Here is a 27,878-nt window from a genome sequence, read left to right on the forward strand (position 1 = left end):
CGTCCCTTAACGTGGGGGAAAATCTGTTAGATTCAATAACAAAATATAGCAAATGTTAAGCTTTGGCCACATTTGTGGGTTATTTTTGTTCTTAAAACATACTTTGATTCCCCAAATTTAAAACACTCAAATCTAAATTCACCCAAATGCCATTTAACTGTGTACTATATCAAATTCCTGGCTAGCTAAGAGTTATTTCCTCGTCGTTGTCCTAGTTTCACTACGGGACACGTTCTTAACATTTCCTACTGTAGTTATCACGTTCTTAACATAACTCATTAATCACTCAGTGAAAAAATAAAACAGTGAAAACAGTTAACTCTTTTTACCGGTACATTGGTGTTACATTACATACAACTGGTGGGTCTACTTTTATACGAGTTATTGTTTACCATTGTGGAGTGGGACATGACAAAAGCCCTATTCGGACGGGATTAGTTTTACGTGGGGACGTGGAGTAATGCAATTTTACCTCAGGACGTCTGTAATATTAATTGGCCAATTCGCACAGGACAAGACATCTCAGTAAAACTAGCAGAAGTGGGAGGGGTAACTCGCTTTACTCACCACAGTAACTTCCTTGTCGTCCTGTGTGTATGACGTTGCTTCCTGTTATCACGTGCGCAAACAGACAACATGGCGCCTCCGTGCTTGCAAAACGTGCCAAAAACTACTTTTAAACAGGAAATGACTGAATTTTACCATAGATATTTACAGCGGGTCTATTCGGACAGGATTAGTATTACCTGAGGTAATTTTTCCGGACCTTTTTACAGAAGGTAAAAGTCGCCGTAATCTTTACTGACATTGTCCGTAATGATTACCGAGATGACACATTCGGACGGGACTAAAATCACCGAGAAGCTCTGGTAATAATTACTTTAACCCCACGTCCCCACGTAAAACTGATCCCGTCCGAATAGGGCTTAAGATCCTAAAGCTTGCTTATACGCATGCGCGGGTTGATGCTGCGGTGTAAAAGTTTGTATATTGCATGTTGAACTCCTGCATGTCTCTTAATAAAGATACTGTTGTTTAAAAGGATCTTTGCCTTGCCACTCGCCGTTCAACAAAGACCATCACCGGTGAATATGGACAACAAAACGGGCGCAAACTCCATTTTTGGCCTCTGGGAAATAGAGGATTACGTTTACTGCATTTGGCAGACGCTCTTATCAAGAGTGATGTACAAAAAGTGCTCGATCGATGAATACGTTAACGCCGGTTCAATAGGTTACAGACTACAGGATACCATCAACCTAAAACACCGTTCAAGTTGTTTTTATATATAAATATACGCATAAAACAAACAAGGAAAATAAGTGCTAGTTTAAGTGTTTCAGGATGAACTACTGTACTGTAGGTCAGTGACTCATCTGTACTGTAGGTCATCGGACATCTAGGGGAAGTTCATTCCACCACCTCGGTGCCAGAACAGAAAAGAGTCTTTAAAGTATACACACATCTTACCCCGGGAGATGGTAGGACTAGTTGAGCGTGATGAAGTTTGAGCATAATATTATGAAAAAGAAAGCCATATTTTAGAGATTTCCAAGTCTGCAACGCATCTAGACTTTTAAACCGTATTTTCTACTGTTTCAGATGACAAAAAAACAGCCATAAAACAGATCTATTTGTATTACATCAAGTCGTATTAAGTAACTGCGCACTCCTCCTTTTCCTCATGCTGTTCTCTGTTCTTTCGTTACGTTAATAATGAAAGTGACACTGAGAAATGTGGCATCGTGAATCACGCTTGTTTAGCAATAAGAGCAGGGCTTCGTCGTTTAACTCTGACAGCAGTCTAACCGCAATGAGACACAGATACAAAACCAAACCAGTTGAAACTGATCAGTTAGTCACAAACGCTTCAGAGACACCCCCGCGTTCTGGCGTGCCACAACACAACCTCGTAGGTTTGAGACACAGAACATGAACCGGAGTAAAACTTTTCAAATGAGTTTTTTTTTTTTTTAAATGTCAGCATGTCACTAGTTTAATTTGATCAGTTTCAGGACTTCAAGTGTAATTTATATCAATAATCATACCAGAAACTACAGTGTTAAAGTAGAACAAAAAAGAATTTATTACTGATACGAAATAAGATCTAAAAATTGTGCTGTAATCGTTGCAAATCTACAAGAAATGATTATGTGCATATATCAATATAACTGATGGGCTACTAGAATTAAAATAATGAATTGTAGTACACTATTATCATTCTAATTATAATAATTAATGCTTAAGCATCATCCGACATGGAGGCTTATTCCGTATCCTGATATTTTTTTGAAAATAACCTTTTTTTTTAAAAAACTGAAAGGCTTAAAAAAATTATTTAATTAATGAAAAAAAAAAAGACATTTCCAGCTAAAAACATGTCTTACTTAATACTGAGTATTTACAATACAAATACAATAAAGTGTAACCATATTATTAATTAATATTAACTAAAGAATAGCAGTTTCTTTACCATTACAGGATCATATATATATATATATATATATTTATTTATGTAAAACAAATTTTTCCTTCGATATTTGAAGCTACATGCATGAAGTTACACATCCAGTGATTTTTATCTCTGCAAGTCTCCAGTCACTGCATTACGAGGTCACCAGTGCGTGTCAGTTCTCTTGTAGCTAAAACGAACCGTTCTGAAGGAAGATTTGGCGTTTGTATATAAAATTCAGAAGTGTGTGTCTCATCAGTGCATCATGTACTACAATATGAAGGAAATGAGTGTGCGCTCTTTGTCACGGATCAGTGCGCTATACTGTCTATTGCGTCACTCTATATTTTTTGCAAAGTACAACTTTCCCAACGTCGACACGTCACTGAGATCGATATTCTATAAAACTGAGATCGATGAGATCGATATTCGATAAAACTGCATGTTATTTAAATGTCTACACCTTTTAATTAACAGCGATAGAAATCATTTCATGTGCTAATAGTAATGAAATCTTTTGTACTCTTTTCTGGCCAAAACCTTCAGAATGGTAGGCTTACGCTTCAATCTGATTGGCTGCCAGATTCTTGCGCTTTCTAGGCATTCTGATTGGCTGACTCTTGGGCTTTTTAGGCATTAGGTTCCAGCATCAAAAAACAATCTTTTGTGGCTTTTTGAAGAAACTTGATTAAAACAAGTCGAGTGAACAAGACAATCTCGCATGTGTCTGAGAGCTGGAGGAAAAAAAGTTCTGCGGTCGATCACATACAGTAAAGCATCAAACCATCTACAGAAGTTAAATATTCGGTTTGCACGAGTCCTAATTTGGATTCTGAAGGCAAACAGACTCCAGCATTAATAAGTACACTCCTCGAGTAAAGTGGTATTGAACATCTGGAGCTTTTTATATTGTATTACATTTTAATCGCTAGTTCTGCTACAGACCAAACAAAGCTGTACAGAATAGTAATTAGAGAAGGAGAGCTAAATTTCTGTGGAAGTGATTGCCTTCAGATCCTAACGAGACTCCTAATGAGAGGTTTAGGAGCACGGTCACCATTTTTTTCCTCAATTCACAATATTTAAGAATAAAAATCTTTCCAGTCAATGATGTAGATTGCTTCGTTAGATTTAAAGTGAAGAGGATTTAAAATAAAGCCTTTTTGTAAGCTCACTAAGATCGTAGTTTATGCAATTGCTTGAAGAAAAGCCAAAAACCTTTTTGAGAATGTAATCAGTAATCGTTTTATTATACCACTGCACTGCTGTGAAAATCTCCAACTAACTCGATGATGTACAAAAGAAGAGGTTAAAAATGAGAATAAATTGATTTCAGAACTGCACAAAGTTGTTTATAGTGACTTCCATGAACTGGAGCATTTCTATACAGTTCTAGTCATGTGTTTTGTCGATTAACACAATGCTAAAAACAATAAACATGCAACTTTTTTGTTTCGGGACATTACAGCATAAAACTCCAGCAAGCTGCTGGTCCTGGTTTGGAGTGAAGTTTTCAGGAGAACAGAACAGATATTAAACTCAATGGTAACAAAAAGAGACTCACCGCAGATGTGTGCAGAAAGAGAACACGCCTGAAGAAGCGTGAACAACATGACCCTCCGGTTCAAAATAACATTAGAGCGCGAGAGCGAGACAGAGTGAGAGAGTAAAAGAGAGAGAGAGAAATACACACATAGATGTGGCGAGAAAGAGAGAGAGAGAAATACACACATAGATGTAGCGCGAGAGAGAGAAAAAAAAAAAGAGAGAGAGACTCTGAAAAAGAGAGATACACATAGGAAGACATCAGAGAGAGTGAGAGCAAGAGTTTTAGATAGACAGACACAGAGAGAGAAACACATCAGAAAGAGCACGAGAGGGAGAGAGAGAGAGACTTGGATAGAGAGATAGAAACACAAAGAGAGAGAGAGAGATACACATATAAACACAGAGAGGGATAAAGAGAGAGAGAAAGAGTGAGAGAGAGACATCAGAGAGAGAGAGAGAGAGAGAGAGAGAGAGAGAGAGAGAGAGAGAGAGAGAGAGAGAGAGAGAGAGAGAGAGAGACTTGGATAGAGAGATAGAAACACAAAGAGAGAGAGAGAGAGAGACACATATAAACACAGAGAGGGATAAAGAGAGAGAGAAAGAGTGAGAGAGAGACATCAGAGAGTAAGAGAGAGAGAGAGAGAGAGAGAGAGAGAGAGAGAGAGAGAGAGAGAGAGAGAGAGAGAGAGAGAGAGCGAGAGAGAGCGCGAGAGAGAGAGAGAGAGAGCGAGAGAGAGCGAGCGAGCGAGAGAGAGAGAGACTTGGATAGAGAGATAGAAACACAAAGAGAGAAAGAGAGAGAGAGAGAGACACATATAAACACAGAGAGGGATAAAGAGAGAGAGAAAGAGTGAGAGAGAGACATCAGAGAGTAAGAGAGAGAGAGAGAGAGAGAGAGAGATGGGGGAGAAGGAGTACGACAGGAAATGTCTGTTTAGTTGAAAGATTACTCTCGGGTGCCGTGTCATTTCCTGTTTTTGGACGGTCACTCATTTTTCTTGAGGGACTGGACACATGCGATCAAGCGGGACGTGTTTATCACTTGACTGTTACAATCTCGCAGAGATCAGAGAGAGCGCCTATTCTTAGGCTGCGGCTATTTTTGGAGTGATTTTCATAAATAAGCAGGAAGTGAAGTGCTCAGTAAACAGAAACCGGCTGATGAAGAGCACGCTGGAAAGACACAAGGCATGTGGAGGTGAAGCAGGACAGATGGCACACGGATAAGGGTAGCGTTTGTTTACATAAGCTCAAATCCTGCTGCATCATTTCAAATAGCGAATCGACAGGAGCGAGCGACATGATGAGCATCACGATTCTCCATAAGTCAGCCATACTGTACATCACAAAGTCGTCTTATATATTTATATATACGTATCTCACAGCAGTGTGTACACCTGTAAATATTTATTAATATATTTATAACTAATTATTATATCTTTTCATGTGACAACACTGAAGAAATGACACCTAGTGACAGTAGTGAGTGTACAGCTTGTATTACAGTGTAAATTTGCTGTCCCCTCAAAATAACTCAACACACACCCAATAATGTCTAAACCGCTGGCCACAAAAGTGAGTACACCCCTAAGTGAAAAATGATTGGTTACACCGAGTGTACCACCCTTCATTCATTCATTCATTTTGTACCGCTTATCCGAACTACCTCGGGTCACGGGGAGCCTGTGCCTATCTCGGGCGTCATCGGGCATCAAGGCAGGATACACCCTGGACGGAGTGCCAACCCATCACAGGGCACACACACACTCTCATTCACTCACACACACACACACTACAGACAATTTTCCAGAGATGCCAATCAACCTACCATGCATGTCTTTGGACCGGGGGAGGAAACTGGAGTACACGTTGGAAACCCCCGAGGCACGGGGAGAACATGCAAACTCCACACACACAAGGCGGAGGCGGGAATCGAACCCCCAACCCTGGAGGTGTGAGGTGAACGTGCTAACCACTAAGCCAGCGTGGCCCCCCTTGTACCACCGTTATCGGCATATAGAATATCATGTATTCATGATTAATAATAAAAACAAATAAAAGCAAGTGTAGAAAATTTTGGTTATAAGTTATGAGCATTTTATTGTGAAAGATATTTAAATCTAGTCGGATTTGTTTGTTTGTTTATTTATTTTTGGTGTGTGTTTGATGTTTACAGAATGACTCTGCGAGGTGCTTTATTTTGTCTAGTTTAGTCCATGTTTCCTGATTCCTGAACATCTCTTTCTTCCTGCATGCTAATTAGCCTGCATTAAAGTGAAAAGCCATTCGAGCGGCACTCTTATCTCGTGCAACGTTTTGGCATGCAGCATGTGATGGGAAACGGAAGCATATGCTTTAGTTAATAGCTTTGAGGTGCACGGTATCAGTACGAAGCACAAACCTACCAACAATTAAAGCTTCTGTTTCCCTAAAACAATCAGCCTGTAGTGTAACAACCCGTGAGGTACAGATACGTGTTGTGTATTCTTGTGTGTGTGTCTGTGTGTGTTTGTGTGTTAAGTCGTACAGGTTTGTTCAGTTCATACTCCAGTCTGGGCATTTCTGCTGCTCTATCTGTAAGCGTTAGCACTTCCGTCTAGAGATGACATCATTATGAATCTGAGACTGAAACCAGTGCAAGAAGCTAAGATTTCTGATACACACTGATTGCGTTTAAGAATTCTTGTGTGTTTTGGTTTTGACAATTCTGGTTTTAAAGTTTTCTTTCTTTTATACGTTATAAATCCTAATGGTTCCTCAGAATGCTACAACAAAAAAAGATGCACAAAAAGCATGGGTTTGAAATCAGCTTGTCCCAGGAACCCAGGCACCAAACATCTTAGCTAATTGAAAATTGGCCAAATATTGCTTATTTGTAAATAGGGTTGTAAATTTCCGGGAAACTTTCCACGGGAACTTCATTCATTCATTCATCTTCTACCGCTTATCCGAACTACCTCGGGTCACGGGGAGCCTGTGCCTATCTCAGGCGTCATCGGGCATCAAGGCAGGATACACCCTGGACGGAGTGCCAACCCATCACAGGGCACACGCACACACTCTCATTCACTCACGCAATCACACACTAGGGACAATTTTCCAGAGATGCCAATCAACCTACCATGCATGTCTTTGGACTGGGGGAGGAAACCGGAGTACCCGGAGGAAACCCCCGAGGCACGGGGAGAACATGCAAACTCCACACACACAAGGTGGAGGCGGGAATCGAACCCCAACCCTGGAGTGAGGCGAACGTGCTAACCACTAAGCCACCGTGCCCCCCTCCACGGGAACTTAATCTGGGGAATTTTGGAAATATTCCAAATTGGAAACTTTACGGGAATTTATGGAAATTTACGGGAGTTTACAGGAATTTATGGGAATTATTTGGAAATATAAGGAAATTTATATAAACTATATCATATACACACATAAACAAACATTTTGTTTGGTTCATAAGCAGACATGCGGGCAAGGTAATACAAATTTTAAAAATGACGTCTTGACTGATTTAATTGTAATGGAATTTGTTTTTTTCAGGGGGAGTGAGTGTGTGTTGGGGGGTCATCAAATTATCTCTGCATGTGGTAACACTCCTAATTTACTGCTTATTAAGTGTTAGTAAGGTAGTTATGAAGTTTAGGTATTGGGTACATTTAAGAATGTAGAATAAGGTAAAGCAGAATAAGGCATTAATATGAGTTTAATAAGTACTAATAAATAGCCAATATTCTATTAATATTTATGCTAATAAGCAACAAGTTAAATGACCCTAAAATAAAGTGTTACTGTGCATGTTATAGAAGAATGCATGTACATGCAGGGGGTTTGGCCTCAATGGCCCTCCAGTAAACAGTGCAGTACAAGTGACCCGAGGAATGCAGGGTACAAATTCAACTTAAATTGCATTAAATCTTGTTTTAAACACAATTATGCTGCAATATTTTTTTTAACTACATTTAAGTTCCTTGTTATAGACAACTCTGCATTTTTTAAAAATTCCCAGTTTTTTCCGTATATTCCCATTAATTCCCATGGAAAATGTCCAGCCTTGAAAATTCCCGGAATTTTGCAACCCTATTGGTAAATCAAATTACATAGTAGAATTATTTATATATATATATATATATATATATATATATATATATATATATATATATATATATATATATATATATATAAAATTTAGATATCTGGAAAAAAAAAGCACTGTCTTGTTGCAGTACTGATCTTCTTGAGTCAAACGCACTCACCTGCTAACTCTAGCACTGCGTCTCAACTTGTGTTTGAGCAGCAAACAGCACGAAATACGTCAGAGCTTTTTGTTTCGCTCCGTCTTATCTTTAATGGCTGCTAAGAGCAAACAAAAGTCATCCTTCGGGGAAATAAAAATAGAGCCAATGCAGTGAAAGGACGAAGGAGGAAGTCTGTTGGGACCGGATCGCAATCCGGCTTCATTAACGTTTAATCGGTTTTCATTCTTCAGCGTTTGTAATCATTTGAACAAGCTTTGCTTATAATAAAGGAACATTTTGTTGTACCTGGTTTGCTTTTACGAGACATTATGGATCTGTAAATTAAATCTGTTTGCTTCTTCGGGGGATCTAGATGTACAGTGTATATTTTCAATGAAAATCTCAATTCAATTAGAATTTTCAATAAATTTAGTTGTGTAACGTTTTTAACAACTGACATTGTCTCAAAGCAGCTTTACAGAATTATAGAAACATTATATCTAATGAGCAATCCTGTGGCGATGGTGGTGAGGAAAAACTCCCTGAGATGATATGAGGAAGAAACCTTGAGAGGAACCAGACTCAGAAGTGAACCTCATCCTCATTTGGGTGACACTGAACAGGAAATAATGTCAATGTAAATAATGTCCTTTTTCAACAGATTGTAGTCGAGTGGAATGAAGCAACCATGAGCTCATGAGGAACTAACAGGTTCCAACTAACAGACCCAAGAACAAAGCTGACTCAAGGCGGTGTGAGAGTCTCCAATGCCCCTTTTCCACCGAGGCAGTTTGAGTGCTGGTTCGGAGCCTAATTTAGAAACAGTTCTTTCTTTTTTGACAGCCAAAGCACCGGATCTGAACCAGGAAAAGTGGTTCTTAAGTAGCACCAAAACGTTGCTGGTCTAGACTTAAAAACCGCTTGTGTCAGGGGCTGTGGGCGGGGCTGTGGGCGGGGCTACTGTTAGCACATTTAATAATGTACCTTAAGTATACTAATGTTGAATACACTTTTACTTTACCGCAATATGATCAATTATCAGCACACATGATAGTAGTTAGCTACATGCTAAGGCTAACTTTTTTCTGTGTTAATGATAAAATAACGTTATGTACTTTCTCGATTACAACTTCTGTTTATACAGATTACATGGAGCTGCACGTACACGTTGGATTCGCCGCGTTTGGATGCCGATGTAGGTTCACAAAGCCATGAGCATTAAGAGTAAAGCGACATCCGCTATTGTTGTTGATGTGTTTGTGTTTGCCGCTGCTGCGCTAACGTTGCTGTGTAACGTGACACGTATACAGTGACGTCAGACTCGGCTCTGTGACGGCTCTCTAACCGATGGGAAGGCAAACCGGTTCTTATAAGTTTCGACAGTGGAACCAACTTTGAACCAGCACCAGCACTAGCTCTGAACCAGCACCCGGTTCTTTTTGGTGGAAAAGGGGTACAAGTGGTTCTATCCTCAGTAACCCTATGGATCGCGAACTGTCCATGCAGATCTATGCTAGCAGAGTGCACCACCAATCGACAAGACTACTCCAAGCTGAGGTAGGGCAGATGGATCAGGCAGGTCCGGAAAGATCTCTGTGCTATTTCCCTGAAAGGCTACATGATCAGCTTCAGAGAATCGTGATTCTTCTTCTGACTCGAAGTGCTTCAAAATCTTTAAATACACTTCATGCGGCTGAAATCCAGTGTAAACTATTTACAGATTTAGAGGATTCTATTTCGATTCTATTATTATAGAACTTTGATGAGGAAATGGAGACGCACGGAATACACAACAATCACTTAAACATATTTTTGTTACTAATTTAAGTTTGCAAGGAGTCGAGCAAGGATGTTTCTTTGGTTATGGTTAATCTGTTAGTTTGAAATACCGTATATAAAGCTACTATTTTTGTGCAACTTCAATAGACTTCAATAATTAGCAGATCCTCCATCTTGTTTTTCTCAGGAAATGAGAGCGCACAGCTCCACCCACTCGTTGTGAGGTAAAATCAATTTCGTATTTTTACTCGTGTTCATTCCCGACAGCTACGTAACGAATAACCTGTTATTTAAAATGTCGGTATGGTGCGAAAGTAGAGTTGACACAAATGGATGAAGCTGCAAACTATGGTACATTCTAGCAGTTCTAGAGTTACCAGAGAAAACACTAACAAAGACATGTAATACACTTTAGAAAATAGGACGACTCATAAAGTAAAAATAAATAAATAAATGCAAGCCGACCACATTTCACACAATGTTAGTCAAACCAAGAGCAGTATTTCACATCACACTCAACTTCATTCTTCACCACTTCCTTTTACACTTAAAGATAACTCAAGACTCTATAGTTCATTTCAAAAGAACACACACACACACACACACACACCCACACCCACACAAATTAGGTACGCTTTATTCTGGAACGTTGTGTTCAGACCCTGTCTTGGCAAATTAACTGCACCTGAAATGAACATGACGTCTCAGCCCTGCACACGTTAGGTACATGAACAGAGTTCAGCAAAACCACACGCATCACCAAAGAGCAGTGAGAACTGTATTATGTCCACAACAGAATAGATAAATATGAGCAGACACAGACACACACAACAGACAGACAGACACAAACACAGAAAGAAAAAAACACACACACACAGAAACACACACACACACACACAGAAACACACACACACACAGAAACACACACACACACACAGAAACACACACAGAAACACACACACGCACAGAAACACACACACGCACAGAAACACACACACGCACAGAAACACACACACGCACACACAGACACACACACACACGCACACACACACAGACACACACAGACACACACAGACACACACAGACACACACAGACACACACAGACACACACACACAATGTGGAACAAACACACTTGTGTAATGTTCTGACAGCCTGTGCAACATTCTGTAAGCCTGCATAATGTTCTGAAAGCTTGTGTCACGTTCTGAAAGCTTGTGCAAAATTCTCGAGGTCTGTCTAAAATTCTGAAAGCAGCTGAAAGGTCCTAAAGCTTGTTTAGAGTCCTCGAAGAGTGTGTAAAATTCTAATTTTAAAAAGTCTAATACAACATCCTGAAAGCTTGTGTAAAGTCCTGAAAGACACTAGATCAGATTTTATCTGGATCTGGGACACATCTATCTGCTTAAGGAGACATTTAGTTCTCAGAAAGGGCTAAAAAACCTACAGGTACACACACACACACACACTCACAAACACACACAAACACGCTCCGTTTCCTCTGAAACTGAGGAATTGTCTGTTCCTATAAATACAGAGGAAATGTTACGGACTCTGACAATGTGCTAGCAGCTCTATAAACACAGCGGTTTAAAGCAGAGTATACGCTCAGCTTTAAAAGTCAACAGACAGAAAGTGACTGATGGGAAAGTCAAGCGCTGTGGGTAAATGTGTGCTTTTAGACCACTGTGGGTATGAAATGCATGTAACACTAAGAACAAAGCATGCTGTTGAGATGGCCATGTGTGTCTGACACACACACACACACACAGAAACACACACACACGCAGAAACACACACACACACACACACAGAAACACACACACACACACACACACACAGAAACACACACAGAGACACACACAGAGACACACACAGAGACACAGAGACACACACAGAGACACAGAGACACACACACACAGAGAGACACACACACACAGAGAGACACACACACACACACACAGAGACACACACACACACACACAGAGACACACACACACACACACAGAGACACACACACACACACACACACAGAGACACACACACACACAGAGACACACACACACACAGAGACACACACACACACAGAGACACACACACACACACACACACAGAAACACACACACAGAAACACACACACAGAAACACACACACAGAAACACACACACACAGAAACACACACACACAGAAACACACACACACACACAGAAACACACACACACACACACAGAAACACACACACACACAGAAACACACACACACACAGAAACACACACACACACAGAAACACACACACACACAGAAACACACACACACACAGAAACACACACACACAGAAACACACAGAAACACACACACACACACACACACACACACACACACACACAGAAACACACACACACACAGAAACACACACACACAGAAACACACACACACAGAAACACACACACACAGAAACACACACACACAGAAACACACACACACAGAAACACACACACACAGAAACACACACACACAGAAACACACACACACAGAAACACACACACACACAGAAACACACACACACACACACACTCTTTCTGTCCCTTTGTCCATATCGAGCTCTGTCCTCTGTTTCTTTCCTTCAGATTCTCCCTGTCCCTCTCCCTCTCTCATTTCTTCTTGAATGAGAGTTATTAAATCAAATACATTTAAAGACAGGACCCCCAAACACCCCATGAGGAAGGCATCTGCCGAAGAATGAAATATTAAGAAGGAAATATTTCAACCCAAAATCATGGTTCTACACTTAGCATGTGTGTGTGTCTGGAATAATTTGCCTTTGTACATTAGGCACCTTCACTGGCTGTTTTTAAATCACATTTAAAAACATATTTGTATGGTGCAGCATACAAGGCAGTATAAGAGTTACCTGTTAGGAGTTCTTTTAAGTGTGTGTTACTAATTATTATTGTATTTATTGCATTTTTATTAGTCTTTTATTTAGTTTTTATTTATTTTATTTTTATTATTTTATGCTTTTTGTTCTATTGTTTATTTTATATTGTTTGTACAGCACTTTGGTGAACACCTGCTGTTTTAAAAAGGTGCTCTATAAATAAATTTTGATTTGATTTGATTTGAACATAGCATCAGGCCAGAGTAGATCTTTGAAAAACGATCGAGATGGTCTGTTAAACTCGGAGCACCTAACACCACTGAGCTACAGATAGTGAAAATTAACCTATTTTAATCCACCTCAAGAAGAACATGGATGCTGTGTTGAATCCAATAAGATGTGTATATCGTACTATATTCCGTTACCACCTGTAATTGAGAGCGTTTTTGTACAGCGAACGTTTCAAAGAAAAACTTTCAATGTGCTGTTTGTTGCAAACCATTAGTGTGTGCAAAGAGACTCTATAATGACCTGAAACCCTGTACGAGGTCCTGAAAGCTTGTGTAAAGTCCTGAAACCATGTTTAAGGTGCAGAAAGCATATGTGAGGCCCTGAAAGCTTGTATAAAGTTCTGAAAGCTTAGGCAACGTCCAAAATGCGGCTGCTTGTCTTGTTTTCAACCTGCCCGAGTTCTCATAAACCCCACTGGTAGCTCAACACATCAGATGCTTGCCTACAACGACAAAAAAAAAATGGACCAGCCACCTCTTACCCCAAAGCTCTAGTCACTCCTTGCAGATCTACCAGCACTTCTCGACCGGTCCCACCATCTCTCAGGGAGGGAGTTAGGCATACAGCAAGTCTCCTTTCTGTTCTGGCATCAAAGTGGTAGAACGAAACGAACTTCCCCTAGATGTCATCTACAAACGACGGGTGAAGACCTACCTCTTCCTGAAACACTTGCACATTTAACCCTGTTTGTTCTATGTGCAAATTAAAAAAACAAAACAAAAAAACAAAACCCTGAACAGAGTTTTAGATTGATGGTATTGCACGTCTGTAACCTAGAGAACCAGTGTTGATGTATTCGTTGATAGAGACTTAAAAGCACTCAGACCGTGTGTAGCCGTGTATAAAGTTATGTAATTGTGTGAAAAGGTCTAAATGTTGTGTAACCATGTGCAATGTTCTGAAATTTGGTTAAAATTTTTGCAAACTTTGAGAGCTTTCATGTCTTTACAAAACACAGCGCAGCCAAAAGAACATCATATTGCTAGCCCTAGGTAGGCTAGTTAATGAACAGCTAAATAATAAATCTTCCCATAGCTAATTGCAACCAACTCAGTAGAAGCACCAGCAGTCATGGAGCCCTACCACCAGGAGATGTGTTAAATGTTTACTTTTACAATGTATAGTTTTGGGTACTACAGTTATACATACAGGGGGGCCACGGTGGCTTAGTGGTTAGCACGTTCGCCTCACACCTCCAGGGTTGGGGGTTCGATTCCCACCTCCGCCTTGTGTGTGTGGAGTTTGCATGTTCTCCCCGTGCCTCGGGGGTTTCCTCCGTGTACTCCGGTTTCCTCCCCCGGTCCAAAGACATACATGGTAGGTTGAATGGCATCTCTGGAAAAATTGTCTGTAGTGTGTGATTGCGTGAGTGAATGAGAGTGTGTGTGTGTGCCCTGTGATGGGTTGGCACTCCGTCCAGGGTGTATCCTGCCTCGATGCCCGATGACGCCTGAGATAGGCACAGGCTCCCCGTGACCCGAGGTAGTTCGGATAAGCGGTAGAAAATGAGTGAGTGAGTTATAAATACTCTAAAATACTACTACCACATGTTATTTTAGGCTTTTGGTCTTTACAATCCCATAATGCCTCGAGCTCCAATACACTCTTCATAGAAAATGAATGGAAGTGAAATTTTGGATCGTTTACAGACATACCGTATGTCCACACTGATGACACTTAAACAAACGTTGTACATCTATTACACTTCGTTTCATCGCTCATTCTCTTCCTCTTATCTAGAACATCTGAGCTGTGTGCAAGAATAAGGAACCAGGGTTTAAGTGTGGCGTTGTTTGTTTGTACGGCGTCCTGTCCTCTTGAGAAACAAGGAGAGATTGATGTGTAATGGAGGACCGTTTCACACTGTAATCGAGTCAGACTAGTTTACACTACGCAAGACATCCTGGTTCAGTCTAGTTTCTAGAGAAACACAAACCTTCGTTGGGACATAATGCACATGTTTAACTAGCTAATGACTCTCCCACACACACACACATCCAGCCGTTTTGCTCATTACGGCTTCTTCTCCGACAACAGCTAAAAACATCCGCATGTGCACAACGACTTAGAAAGCATGAGGTTTTACGTGTGCATCCTGCTCAGGGAGGACCAGGGGAAGCAATTCAGCTGCATCCATCAGCTCCAGCCAGTCTGTTTTGACAATGATGATTAGAGGCAGACTAGACAGACATGACTCCCAGAAAATGTGGTCCAGACACATTTCTCAACACAAAGGAAGAGATATCAAAGCACTACAAGACACTCATAATAACCAGGAGCTTGTCAGAAAGCGTGGGAGATATAAAAAATGGTGCATTGTACCATCCAAATGGCATTCAAACAAGACAAGGAAAATATTATGAAAACCTCTACTGTGATAACTTTGATCCGATCATTCTAGCAGTCGTCCTATAGCATTCACATGAAATACACAATTTCTTGTGTAACTACTGAATTTAACCAGACATGCATGGGTCACCTGTAAGATTTTGGTACTTGTGGCACTCACTGATCTTTACACTTCCCCAAAATAGTACTGTATATGACCAAGTTTTACAGTTGCTTCAGTGGTTAATCTCACCTGGTTGCTGTAGATTTGTTTCAAAGCACTGCTTCTGATATCATAAAGACTGCTGTGCGCTTAACCCAGGACACTTAGAGGCTTTTTACACCCGGTCACTTCATGTGTTTTCTGTGATCAGATAGCTATCCGATGGTAAAAAGACCAGGTCTAAATGCCCTCCGAAACGTTTTCGAGACGGATATAAATCCGATGGTACAAACCACTTCAGGAGGTGGTCTGGGACGCGTTTCAGATGAAACTGGACAGGTGTAAATGAATGTGGTTGTTCAAGCGCTATACTCCTCCCAAACGGAAGTACGTCACTCGCAAGTGATCTTTCACCCAGGTGTGTCTCGTTGGGTCTTAAAATGCATGAAAATGCAAACAGTAAATGCTGTTTTTTGTAACATAACCGTCGTAACGAGTTTTTTCGTCTTCTTTTTGATTGCATTCTAAAAACCGCATACACCAAAGCGTGTCCCATCTCAATTACCCCGGAAGTGAGGTAAAATATATTTGCATTTTGCGCAGGAGTAGAAAGATCGGATCGATATCCGATTCGCCAAGACGCATTTATGTGGCCTAATGTAAATGGAACAGTTTTAACAAATCAGATAGCTGTCGGATCAGAGAAAACACATGAAGTGACCAGGTGTAAAAGGGCCCTTATTCCTAATCTACTCAAACTGAACATCCTTGAAGCACACTTATTCCTACACCTGGATACTGTAGCACCTCACTACAAATGAGAATGGGTTCCCGTTAGAGACTCCTCATCAGACGGTTTCTCGTGTCATCTCAGGGAGTTTCTCCTCATCACGTCACCTCTGGCTTATTTGTCAGGGATTTTTTTTCAGGGATTTAACTTCAATTCAATTCAGTATTGTTTGTATAGCACTTTTAACAATGGACACTGTTTCAAAGCAGCTTTTCATTTACAGCATTTGGCAGACGCCCTTAACCAGAGCGACGTACAGAAGTGCTTAAATCTCCATCATTGGATACGTTAATGCTGGCTCACTACTGTAGGTTACATACTTAAGATATAATGAGTTTAAAACATTGTTCAAACATTGTTACAATGAAATAGTTTCAAAGTTCATTTTTTATAGCTTTAAAGAAATCTAAATATTCAGAATACAAATGATTTGAATTTATCCCTAATGACTAAGCCAGAGGTGAAAGTAGGGAGAAAAAACTACCTGAGACGAAATGAGGAAGAAACCTTGATGAACCTTGAGATTGTTTATAACATTCCTTCTATATATGTGTACTATATGGTCAAAAATATGCAACTGCATAACCAGGAATTCTTGTGAGAGAACCATTTTGTTTTAGCCATTTTGTTAGTCTAGTTCAGGGGTCAGCAACCCGTGGCTCTTTCATCCCTCGGCTGCGGCTCCCTGTAAATTTGGAAAATAAATATTTAATTTAAATTTGTTTTTAGTTAGTTAGTTTTAGAAAATTTAATTTTAATTTAAATTAAATTCTAAATTCTAAGATTATGATGCTCTTGTAACATAATTTTTTTTGTCGCTCAAAATGCGCGTCATAACTGCCGACTTGCGAAATCCGACACACAGAAGCAGACGCATTTTTGGTTTGCTGTAGCCGGCAAGTTAAAAATTTTACGTCATGAATACGAAGAGGACTCAATTAGACATTGAACATTTTATTTGAAAGTAACCTTCAACCCAGCATCTTTTTTGTTAAGGTTAGTTCAAACTGTTCAAAATATTTTTGTTTGCCGGCAGAAATAAAATTTAGTTTACTCGCTAGCAGTTCATTGATTTCATAAATGCAACACACTACAGTTTTTTCTACGCTTTCCATAAAGGTACTCACTCACTCACTCATTTTCTACCGCTTATCCGAACTACCTCAGGTCACGGGGAGCCTGTGCCTATCTCAGGCGTCATCGGGCATCAAGGCAGGATACACCCTGGATGGAGTGCCAACCCATCGCAGGGCACACACACACTCTCATTCGCTCACGCAATCACACACTACGGACAATTTTCCAGAGATGCCAATCAACCTACCATGCATGTCTTTGGACCGGGGGAGGAAACCGGAGTACCCGGAGGAAACCCCCGAGGCACGGGGAGAACATGCAAACTCCACACACACAAGGCGGAGGCGGGAATCGAACCCCCAACCCTGGAGGTGTGAGGCGAACGTGCTAACCACTAAGCCACCGTGCCCCCCCCTCACTTTCCATAAAGATAAAAAACAATATATGCAGTGTTATCTTCATTTTAGATGTCAAATGGGTTTTGTGGCTCCCTGTGTGTTTTTTTTTTTCTGCGGGAAACAGGTCCAAATGGCTCTGAGTGTTTAAGGTTGCCGACCCCTGGCCAAGGAGCATCTTGCCGATGTTCCAGAGGAAATGGGATACGCCAGCTTTCTCCTACCAACAGCCTTCTGGATGTCAATCAAGGAGAAGCAAAATGTGTAAATTGATGGAGGTCATGTACAAGCTTGGTTCTCTCTCATTGCTTATTGTTCTTTTAGTTTTATTTTCCTTCAATCTCTATTGCAAGAAAAGTTACTGAACTGAACTGTATGCTGAGAAAGATTCCAAGATTAGAGAGAACAGAAACAGCACCTCTGTCCAGGCCTAAGAAATAATACAAGATACAAGAGGAAATGGGAGAACAAACAAACACCTGGACATCCAGGAAGTGGAAAGCACCAGAAAGCTCCCATCCTCGCCAGCTGTTTTTGCTCAATTCGCAGAAATAAACACTGATACTATTATTAACCCAAAACCATTGCAGAAAGATCCCAACTGGGACGAATCAGCTTCCGGATAAAGGTTATTTTTAACAAAACTCAGTGTGATCTCTTTTCATTGGAACTAAGCACCATACGATTCCCACAACTCGAACCAGTCCTTATTATAGTCTGTTAATAATTGACTACGTGCTTAAGACCAAAATTAAAAAATATATAAGTGCACTGTTTGTACTTGTTATGGTTATTTAATAAATGGAGATATGTAGATCAATTTAAGCACAAACTGTGGACTGATTGACTGGTCTGGATATCTGAAGAACCACCATTTCCAGTCAGAGAACCAAAAGGTATACGCCAGGGGTGGCCAACCAGTCAGAGACCAAGAGCCACATTTTTTACCGTCTTACCGCAAAGAGCCACCTCATACACATGGGCACACATGAACATCACCTTTTGTTTCCCTGCCATTTTGAGAGCGAACTTGACACAAATTGTTTAGTCAAATGATCTTGCTCTCCAGTGTGTGTGTGTGTGTGGTAGAGTCAACACACACACACACACACATGCTATATATATTATATATATATATATATTATATACATACATACATACATACATACATACATACATACGTATATATATATAAAAATATAAAACAAGTCAGGACTCTGTTGGCTTTCAGTGTGAGACGTGTGTTTTTCCCTCTGTTGATAACAAAATTTTAGTGGATGAAGATAAACACCTTGAATTTTTAGCTTTTTTAAGAACTTGAAGCATCTCAGGCAGCAGAAATGGGTTTGATATCATCACTTACTTAAGGACACTCTCAGGGAGCAAAGCAAGTCTGGATATTGTTTGTGCTTAGCTGACACACTTGAGCAGTATTGGCTCTTTGCATATCGCTTCATGTCCTGACAGCGTTTCAGCCTTTTTCCGTTTGATATCATTTACTTTGAAGACAAACATTTGTGCGGAAAAAAACAAAACTAACTGTTTCTGCTTTATTAGACCTACTGGAATGTCGGCTAGGAGAAAAAAAACAAAAATACTGACAGAAAACTACAATCCCTAGTTTTCACAAGTCCCTGAGTCTCATATTTTCATATGAGCGTTATATTACCAGCTACTGTCGAGTTGTGGGACATCACAAAGACATTTAATGATCAACATGGATGGAGCAATAGTTGGAAATTCCATTTTTTTGGCCTTTGGGAAAAATGTTAGCATAATAACAAACATTAATAAAGCTAACTAAGGTACATTACAGTGAGGTTACTGCCATAACAAGTATCATGTGGTGTCAGCTTGTATTTTAGCATGTGGAATCAAAACGAGGATGTTGTTTGCACATCTTTTACCACAGATTAATGAAACGGTTCTTAAGGATGGTGTAAAATCCCCAACATTTGTAATCAGACAACTACTCCATAAAATTGAATGGAATTATTTGTATCTCCAGGGACTATAGATGCTGTACCGCATGACGTCTTATAAGCACCTGAAACATGATGAGCCAAGAGCTCAGTGAATTTCAAAAGCTGAGTGAATTTCAAAACTTGTATGTACTAAAAACAAATTTGTCCTAGACTACAGTATCTAGACCACATATGTCAAATTTGTAATTAATGTGTAATTATATTTGGCCCGTGAGATTATATCAAATGTGCATTACAGCTGGCTAGCCACATGCTACGCTAATACTACAAATCCCAGAATGCCTTGGCACTGTATTGACGCGTAGTCACGAACAGCAAGCGCCCCTCATTCTCTGTTGGCAGTCGTTAACAACCGTGCTACAGTCACATCGGGCAAGTTAACTCCACCCTCCACAAAAATGGCCAAAAGAAAGATGGACAATAGGAGCTTTCAAGACAGGTGGGAGGCAGATTATCTGTTCACGAATATAAAGGACAGAACTTTCTTTCTTTATGCACTTTTTCTACTCCAAGGCATGAACTGTTAATAGTCGAAAAGTTGGATTTTCATTGAATGAAATGATTATTTTTGGTTGTTTTGTTGTTGGTTTTGAAAAAGATCCACTTCAAAAAGGAACTTAAAATGATCCAGTGAGAAGCGTCATTTATTTTATTTATTTAAATAAGAAATGAACACCACTGATGTGTCTTTTATTTCAAATTTAATCTCTCATGTGTTTGTAATATCAAGCTCTGGTTGTTCCAAATCCTGTGTTCAAGCAAAACTAAAGTTTGTTTCCATATGAAAAAGGCTGAACATTACAGATCAGTTGCAGTTAATTTTTCAATAAATATACCGTTTGGACCGTGACTTTATCTCAGTTTTATATTTTGGAGTTTGACACCCCTGATCTAGACCATCTTACTCAAAATTTCCCAAGATTGCATGATGGATGTTTGGAGTGGCTAGTGGCTAGGAGTTGAATACAAACATTATAACAAACAATATTAAGTATTTAACCAGACTTTAAAAGTTGATGGCTGGTTTTTAAACGTCGGAAGGACATGTTGTGCTCTTGGAAACTTTAACAGAATCATTTTGAATCAGGATTTCGGTTTCTGCATTCGCATACGGTATATCTGCTCGGAAAACGGGCATAGTTAACACTCTGTTAAAGTAACGTGAACTTTGTACTTGTTAAATAAGTTTATTTGAATCTGCTATTCATTTCACGTTGAATTCCCTTTTTAATATTTCGAAACATACTTCATATTGAGAACGTGTTTTAAACTTCAGTACTTTTTTTTGACCTATTGCTCAATACAAGTGATTCATTTCAGACCACATACAGTTTTCACCCACCAGACACATTGTTTCATAAAAACACAGTCAGATCTTAACATTCTTTGAAACTTGACTGGGTTCTCTTCAAGAACTTCCAAGTACTGTAATCTCTCTCTTATCAAGCCTACATGCAAAAATAAACACTGCTCACTGAGAGAAAAGTACACCCGTTTCTAAAAACAAAGTCAATCCGTCTTTTGTCAGGACCAGGGCATGTTACAGGTTGATAGGTCGTTACGGCAACAGCCGCCTTCCCGGGCATAACAAGATAAGACTTGGCAAACTCAAGCGAGCCATTCTGAGTCACGCCTGCAGTGTTTTTCTCCTTGAAAAAAGAAACACGAATCCCAGACTACATCCACCCTGACTGACATTTGCTACCAGCATTGCATGCGACTTAAACCTTCAGCTAATGCTGCCCGTTTACGCAACAGTTCTCTATTGTGATATTGTTCCTGGCGAGCATGGCTCGACGGCGTGTAGACACGGAAAACAAATTTCTTCCTGCATCCCTCCCACAAATCCCTCAGGAATAAATTATGTGTTCTTTTAAGAACCGAAAATAATGCAATAATCATTCCATCAATGCAAAACAATGCAGCATGGATTTGCAAGGGCATTTCTAATAGTTTTGCCTCTGGGTGTCCACAATGGAAATGCTTTCAGGTGGTAAAGCCTGAAGAAAGTATCCCCACAAAATGAAATGAAAACATACCCCCAGTTCTCTACATCTCTCATCAGGATTTGGCAAGAACATGAAAGGAATAGTCAAGTCTGACTTCCTGTCAATGACAAAACTCAAAAGGACACTTCCAGTGGGCAAAGAGACTCTGGCCATCTTTTATGTTTAGCTGAAGTGACACGCTGCTTATAGTAACGGCACTTTGCGTCCCGTCAGCGTCTGAGCCTATTTCCGTTTCAGACGGCAGCCACGCAAAAAATGCACCAACAATAAATTCAGTCTGTTATTAAACCTTAAGAGCTTGAAGTAGATTACAGTTAGTCAGGAAGTGCTCTTTCTTCTCTGATTTTGATTAGACTCTGCGTACCACTTTGCCATCGGTTTGATGGACGTTCATAAAACTGACAATGTCCAGGATGAAACGGTTGCTCTATTTTTCAGACGGTAGAAAAAAAAAACACCTACAGCTTAATAACAGTGATTCGAAGCACTAGACTTGAGAGAAAGCAAATTATCATGCAATATTCAAAATGATTGATTTTCCATTCTCCATACAATAAGTACTCATGAACCTATTAAGAAATATCAATATTAACTTTGTCATGGTACATTATGATTTCTTAGGGAATTTTGACACCTGGTCACTTCGTGTGTTTTCTCTGATCCGATAGCTATCTGAATTGTTAAAACTGTTCCATTTACATTAGGCCACATAAATGCGTCTCGGCGAATGGGATATCGATCCGATCTTTCTACTCCCGCCCAAAATACAAATATATTTGTCCTAATTTCCGGGGTAATTGAAACGGAACACACTTTGGTGTATGCGGTTTTCAGAATGCAAATCAAAAAAGAAAACGAAAAAACTCGTTACGACGGTTATGTTACAAAAAACAGCATTTACTGTTTGCTCAGCATCAGTGCATTTTAAGCCCCAACGAGACGCCTGGGAGAAAGATCACCTGCGAGTGACGTACTTCAGTTTGGGAGGAGTATAGCGCTGACGTATGTGGCTTGAACAACCACATTCATTTACACCTGTCCAGTTTCATCTGAAATGCGTCCCAGACCACCTCCTGAAGTGGTTCTATTAATGTGCAAATCATATGTGACTCCAACATGACCCTCACAAACATTGTGGCACGCTGGCCTGGTTCAACACATGATTCCTTTATCTTGACACATAGCAGTGTAGGGAACAGACTAAATACAGGCGCAGTACGTGATGGATGGCTTCTTGGTGAGTTTAACAATATTAAAAAGTAGAAACTGTAACAATTTTGTTTTTAATATAATTATAACAATGTTGAGGAAATTTTTATAAATAATAAAGAGGAAACTCATTATAACGAGGTCCACTCTCGTGCCCGCGCAGTGATTTGCATTGACTATTTATGGTTAAAAATGGGCGTGTACAGGGCGGGATTTGAGGCTGGTTCACGTACGCACATCTGTGGGTGATCTGTGATTTATAAAAGGAACATTGCTTAGAGGAGTGCGTACGCAGGGTTTTATAAATCAGAATTTTTTTTTTTGCCGTACGCCATTTTTGGCTTTTGGGCGAAAGTAAACTTTTAGTAGGGATCCTACGCACAGTTTTATAAATGAGACCCCTGGTCTTTACACGATCGGACAGCTATCTGATCACAGAAAACGCATGAAGTGACCAGGTGTAAAACGCCCCTAAGTTGCTAGCAACAAGGACAGACAAATACATACATGTTCTCTTCAGTGCCTTGATTAGATTGCTCCTTTTTTTTTTTTTTTAAAGTAAGGCTAAATAATGGTAGCTAAAATGATCTTTACAACAGCAAAGCTAGTTCACATGCTACATTCAGGGACACAAACCGGTGCACAATCTTTATTCTGTCCTAACAAATTCAACACGTCCTTGCAGAATGTAGAGAATAGATAGATAGAGAGAGAGAGAGAGAGAGAAAGAGAAGACTGAGAAAAGGAAAACAGTATAGAGGAGATACTAGTCAAGTAAAGCTAGCGTTATTTTGTCTTGATGTGTTTAAACATCAGTTGATTTTTCTTTGCTAGCAGGACAACTATGCTATGCACTTACAGACACCGAAAAGATTATCTGCCTTTTGTCCATGCTAATTAATCTGCATAGGGGGGAAAAAAAAAAAAAAAAAAGATATACATACAGAGTACCACAAATACACAGAACTATCATGATATCAATACAAAATGAACATAAATACGAAATGAAAACATTGGTGAGGTTCAATATGGTGTACGAGTTCCTTCAATCTGATCTCTCAAACACAGTAAGTGTGTGTGTTCTGTGTTCCCAGGTTACCAAACTATCAGCGTCACAAGTGTCTGTGAAGGACAGTTTCGGCTTCTAAGGACCGGTCATTAAAAATCAGGTGGATTTCCTGCTCGATATCTAGAACGACTCGTTTTTAGAGACCGCCATGTCGTGACTGCGGCAGTTGAAGTGTTGTTTACATTCACGTGTTATCAAGGACTAAACTTGTCCCCGCTTTAATCACACAACACTTGTCTAAGAATGTCACCTATCCAGACGGTCTTCTCACAAATGTAGTGCGAGTGATCTTTTTTTTTTTTTTTAATTGGCATTAATGTGCTTGATGAACATTTGAGTACACCGAGCCTGCACAGTGGTCCGGTCCTGATACACTGGGATTAAAACTCATTTCAGCTCCAAACACAAGACATAAATAAGCAGAGGGTTAAGCTTTAGGCTTTCATATGAAATGGTATGATCTGATATTTGAGGATGCCTTTCAGCAGGTCTTAAATCTTTACAGACACAAGGGAATAGAACAGATTACAGCTCGAGTGGTTTGAGCTCTTGTTTATTGCTTTGGACTTGTAAAAACAGGAAGCAGAGACGCTTTCGCTTTTGGCCATTTACAGAATTCATTATCGTTAGATTTCTGCTCAGTAGCACACTTTGTATTCAGCACATGGTGTTACTCAGCACCCAGAACAGAGCCTGGGCATGCAGAGGAAGTTGTGATATACACACACACATACACACTCACACACACATACACATACACACTCACACACACACACACATACACACTCACACACACATACACATACACACAGACAGAGGCACACACAGAGACACACACACAGACACACAGAGAGAGACACACACAGACACACACTAATAGAGCACTCTACAGGCTTTAGAAGCAGTGAATGAAAGGCCAAACATCATGCAGATGTCACAGAGATCTCAGCATCATAGAAGGACGAGGTATCATGATTGGCGGCTGACTGATGTCAAAATTCGATGAATTGAGGATTTGAAAAAAAATTAATCAACCTTCAGAGGCAGCCTAAGGAGCTCGAGAGCTCAAATTACTGGTCAATTCGCTGCATATTGTTAGAAAAATAATCAAGCTATTCATCAATACATCCATCTGCCACTTATCCCATACATGATCACATGGTGTCTATCCCAGGGGATTTGGGGGACACAAACGCATGTCAGGCCACAACGCATGTCTCTGGACTGAGGAGGAACACAGAGGACCTGAAGGAAACTGCTGAAGCACATGGAGAACATACAATCTCCACACAAACACACACACACACACACACACACACACACACACACACAGAGTGTATCAGGGAATCGAAAACCCCAATCCGGGAGGTGCGAGGCAACCTGCTAACCACTAAGCCACAGCGCCCCCTCAGCGCCCCTACGGTAATTTCACCGTACATACATACTTACATTTGCATAATTCAAAATTATTTGAACATTTTTCATTTATTTTATATATTTTAATCAGGAAAATACTCTCACATTCAAATAATAATAATAAAAAAAGAAATTATGTAATTTTTCAGTATAAAATTATAAACCCAACAATCAAGATGTCTATCTAGCCTCTATAATATTGTTCTGTAAGTCCACAGTGAAAAACATACTGTTATATAATTTTATGATATCAATCACAATCTCCAGCTATATCTGATATTTAATAATGGCTCTTCAGACTATCCAACACATCAGCAATTACATACCGCATGCACCAGGTATTGTTTAAGCCACACGTCTACATATTAGATTTATAGATAGAGAATGATAATGTTGTATACACGTCACCATGGTGCTTCATCGGCCTGCAGTAAAATGAACTCTTATCTGTAATGTAAACATATTTCCAACCAATACGGACAGAAAAGAAGAATACAAACTATTTTATTTAAACCACATTCAATGGTTCTGGTGCATCTAAGAACCAGGCCTCATTAATCAAGTTGGATATGAGCCTTTTTTTTTTTTTCCATGTAACTCCCGTACATGAAGGACTAATGTGATGGACTAATATAAAGCTCGATAGATTATTGATGTTTTATACACGGTGTACACCTTCGAGTTTAAATAGCTTTTGCATTTTTTTCCTATTCAAATTAAATGAAACTTACAATGAAAGTATGGCTTCAAAGAGAAAGTACGTTTGGGGGGAAAAAGGATTATAAAGCCAAAATATATTTATAATTTAAGAAATTATTTAAAAATAATTATAGCCACAAAAAGCCACAAAAAAGCAATAAATTAAAAAAAAAAGGAAAAAAAAAGGCAAATATTCATAAATTATGCTCAAATTACGAATTTTATGATTTATGATTCAAAAATATATTTACAAATTAATTTTTCATATTGTTAATAATATTCTTTCTCCATTCTAGTTATTGAATTATGTTCGATTTATTAAAGACTTTGTTGTGTTATTTTCCATTGCTAGTTGAACAGAGGACATTACTGCTTTATAAATACAAAAATATTGACATGACTGAACTTGTTAAATGTACTGAACTATCTTGCTTTAAAACAGTTCAAACAGGTGAAGGTAGAGAAGCGAGTCTCAGCAGTATTGACAAACGGGTGCAACTCAGTGTTGTAGAAGAATGCAGGAAAACAGGAGTACAGACCTTTTAACAAAAAGGTAAAGGCAGAAAAAACAAGATGATATCAGCCCTGTAGGTAGTGTGTAGGACAGAGAGAAAGTGTGTGTGTGTGTGTGTGTGTGTGGGTGTGTGTGGGTGTGTGTAAGAGCTTTAATCATCATGTCCTGTTTAATCATTAGTCCAACGAGGTCAGCTTTGCCCAGGGCTTCAGACTGAGCAATGAGAAAAAAAACATAAGGTGCAATAAGGAATACAAATGGCACGTATGGAGAATGTCAATGGAAAGTACACACACATACACACACTCTTAAACACACACACGTATACACACACACACAAACACCTACACGTGCGTACACACACTCATGTACACGTGCATACACACACACACACACACGTGTGTGGATGCGTGTACACACACGCACGGTGCAATAAGGGACACAAATGGCACGCAAGGAGAATACACGCGGTACGCGTACGCGCGCACACACACGCGGTACGCGTACGCGCGCACACACACGCGGTACGCGTACGCGCGCACACACACGCGGTACGCGTACGCGCGCACACACACGCGGTACGCGTACGTGCGCACACACACGCGGTACGCGTACGTGCGCACACACACGCGGTACGCGTACGTGCGCACACACACACAGTACACGTGCGCACACACACACAGTACACGTGCGCACACACACACAGTACACGTGCGCTCACACACACAGTACACGTGCGCACACACACACAGTACACGTGCGCACACACACACAGTACACGTGCGCACACACACACAGTACACGTGCGCACACACACACAGTACACGTGCGCACACACACACAGTACACGTGCGCACACACACGCAGTACACGTGCGCACACACACACAGTACACGTGCGTACACACACACACACACAGTACACGTGCGTACACACACACACACAGTACACGTGCGCACACACACACAGTACACGTGCGCACACACACACAGTACACGTGCGCACACACACACAGTACACGTGCGCACACACACACAGTACA

At 40.1% G+C, this 27,878-nt stretch overlaps 1 protein-coding gene across 6 annotated transcripts in view; it reads right to left on the reverse strand.

Moving 5' to 3' along the window:
• The window catches only part of itprid2 (ITPR interacting domain containing 2), an 83,753-nt gene that overhangs the window by 41,007 nt on the left and 14,868 nt on the right, over positions 1-27,878 (reverse strand). The window contains exon 1 of one of the 6 annotated variants that reach the window (XM_060877021.1): positions 13,664-14,045. The exons of 4 other annotated variants lie outside the window; for them this stretch is intronic. The gene's annotated coding sequence lies outside the window, so the exon portion shown is untranslated. Of the gene's footprint in view, positions 1-4,016; positions 4,157-13,663; positions 14,046-27,878 lie in introns of those variants that run through there. One more of the 6 variants, XM_060877020.1, reaches the window with a different exon arrangement.

The sequence above is a fragment of the Tachysurus vachellii genome, chromosome 8, assembly GCF_030014155.1.
Source record: "Tachysurus vachellii isolate PV-2020 chromosome 8, HZAU_Pvac_v1, whole genome shotgun sequence".
NCBI lineage: Eukaryota > Metazoa > Chordata > Actinopteri > Siluriformes > Bagridae > Tachysurus > Tachysurus vachellii.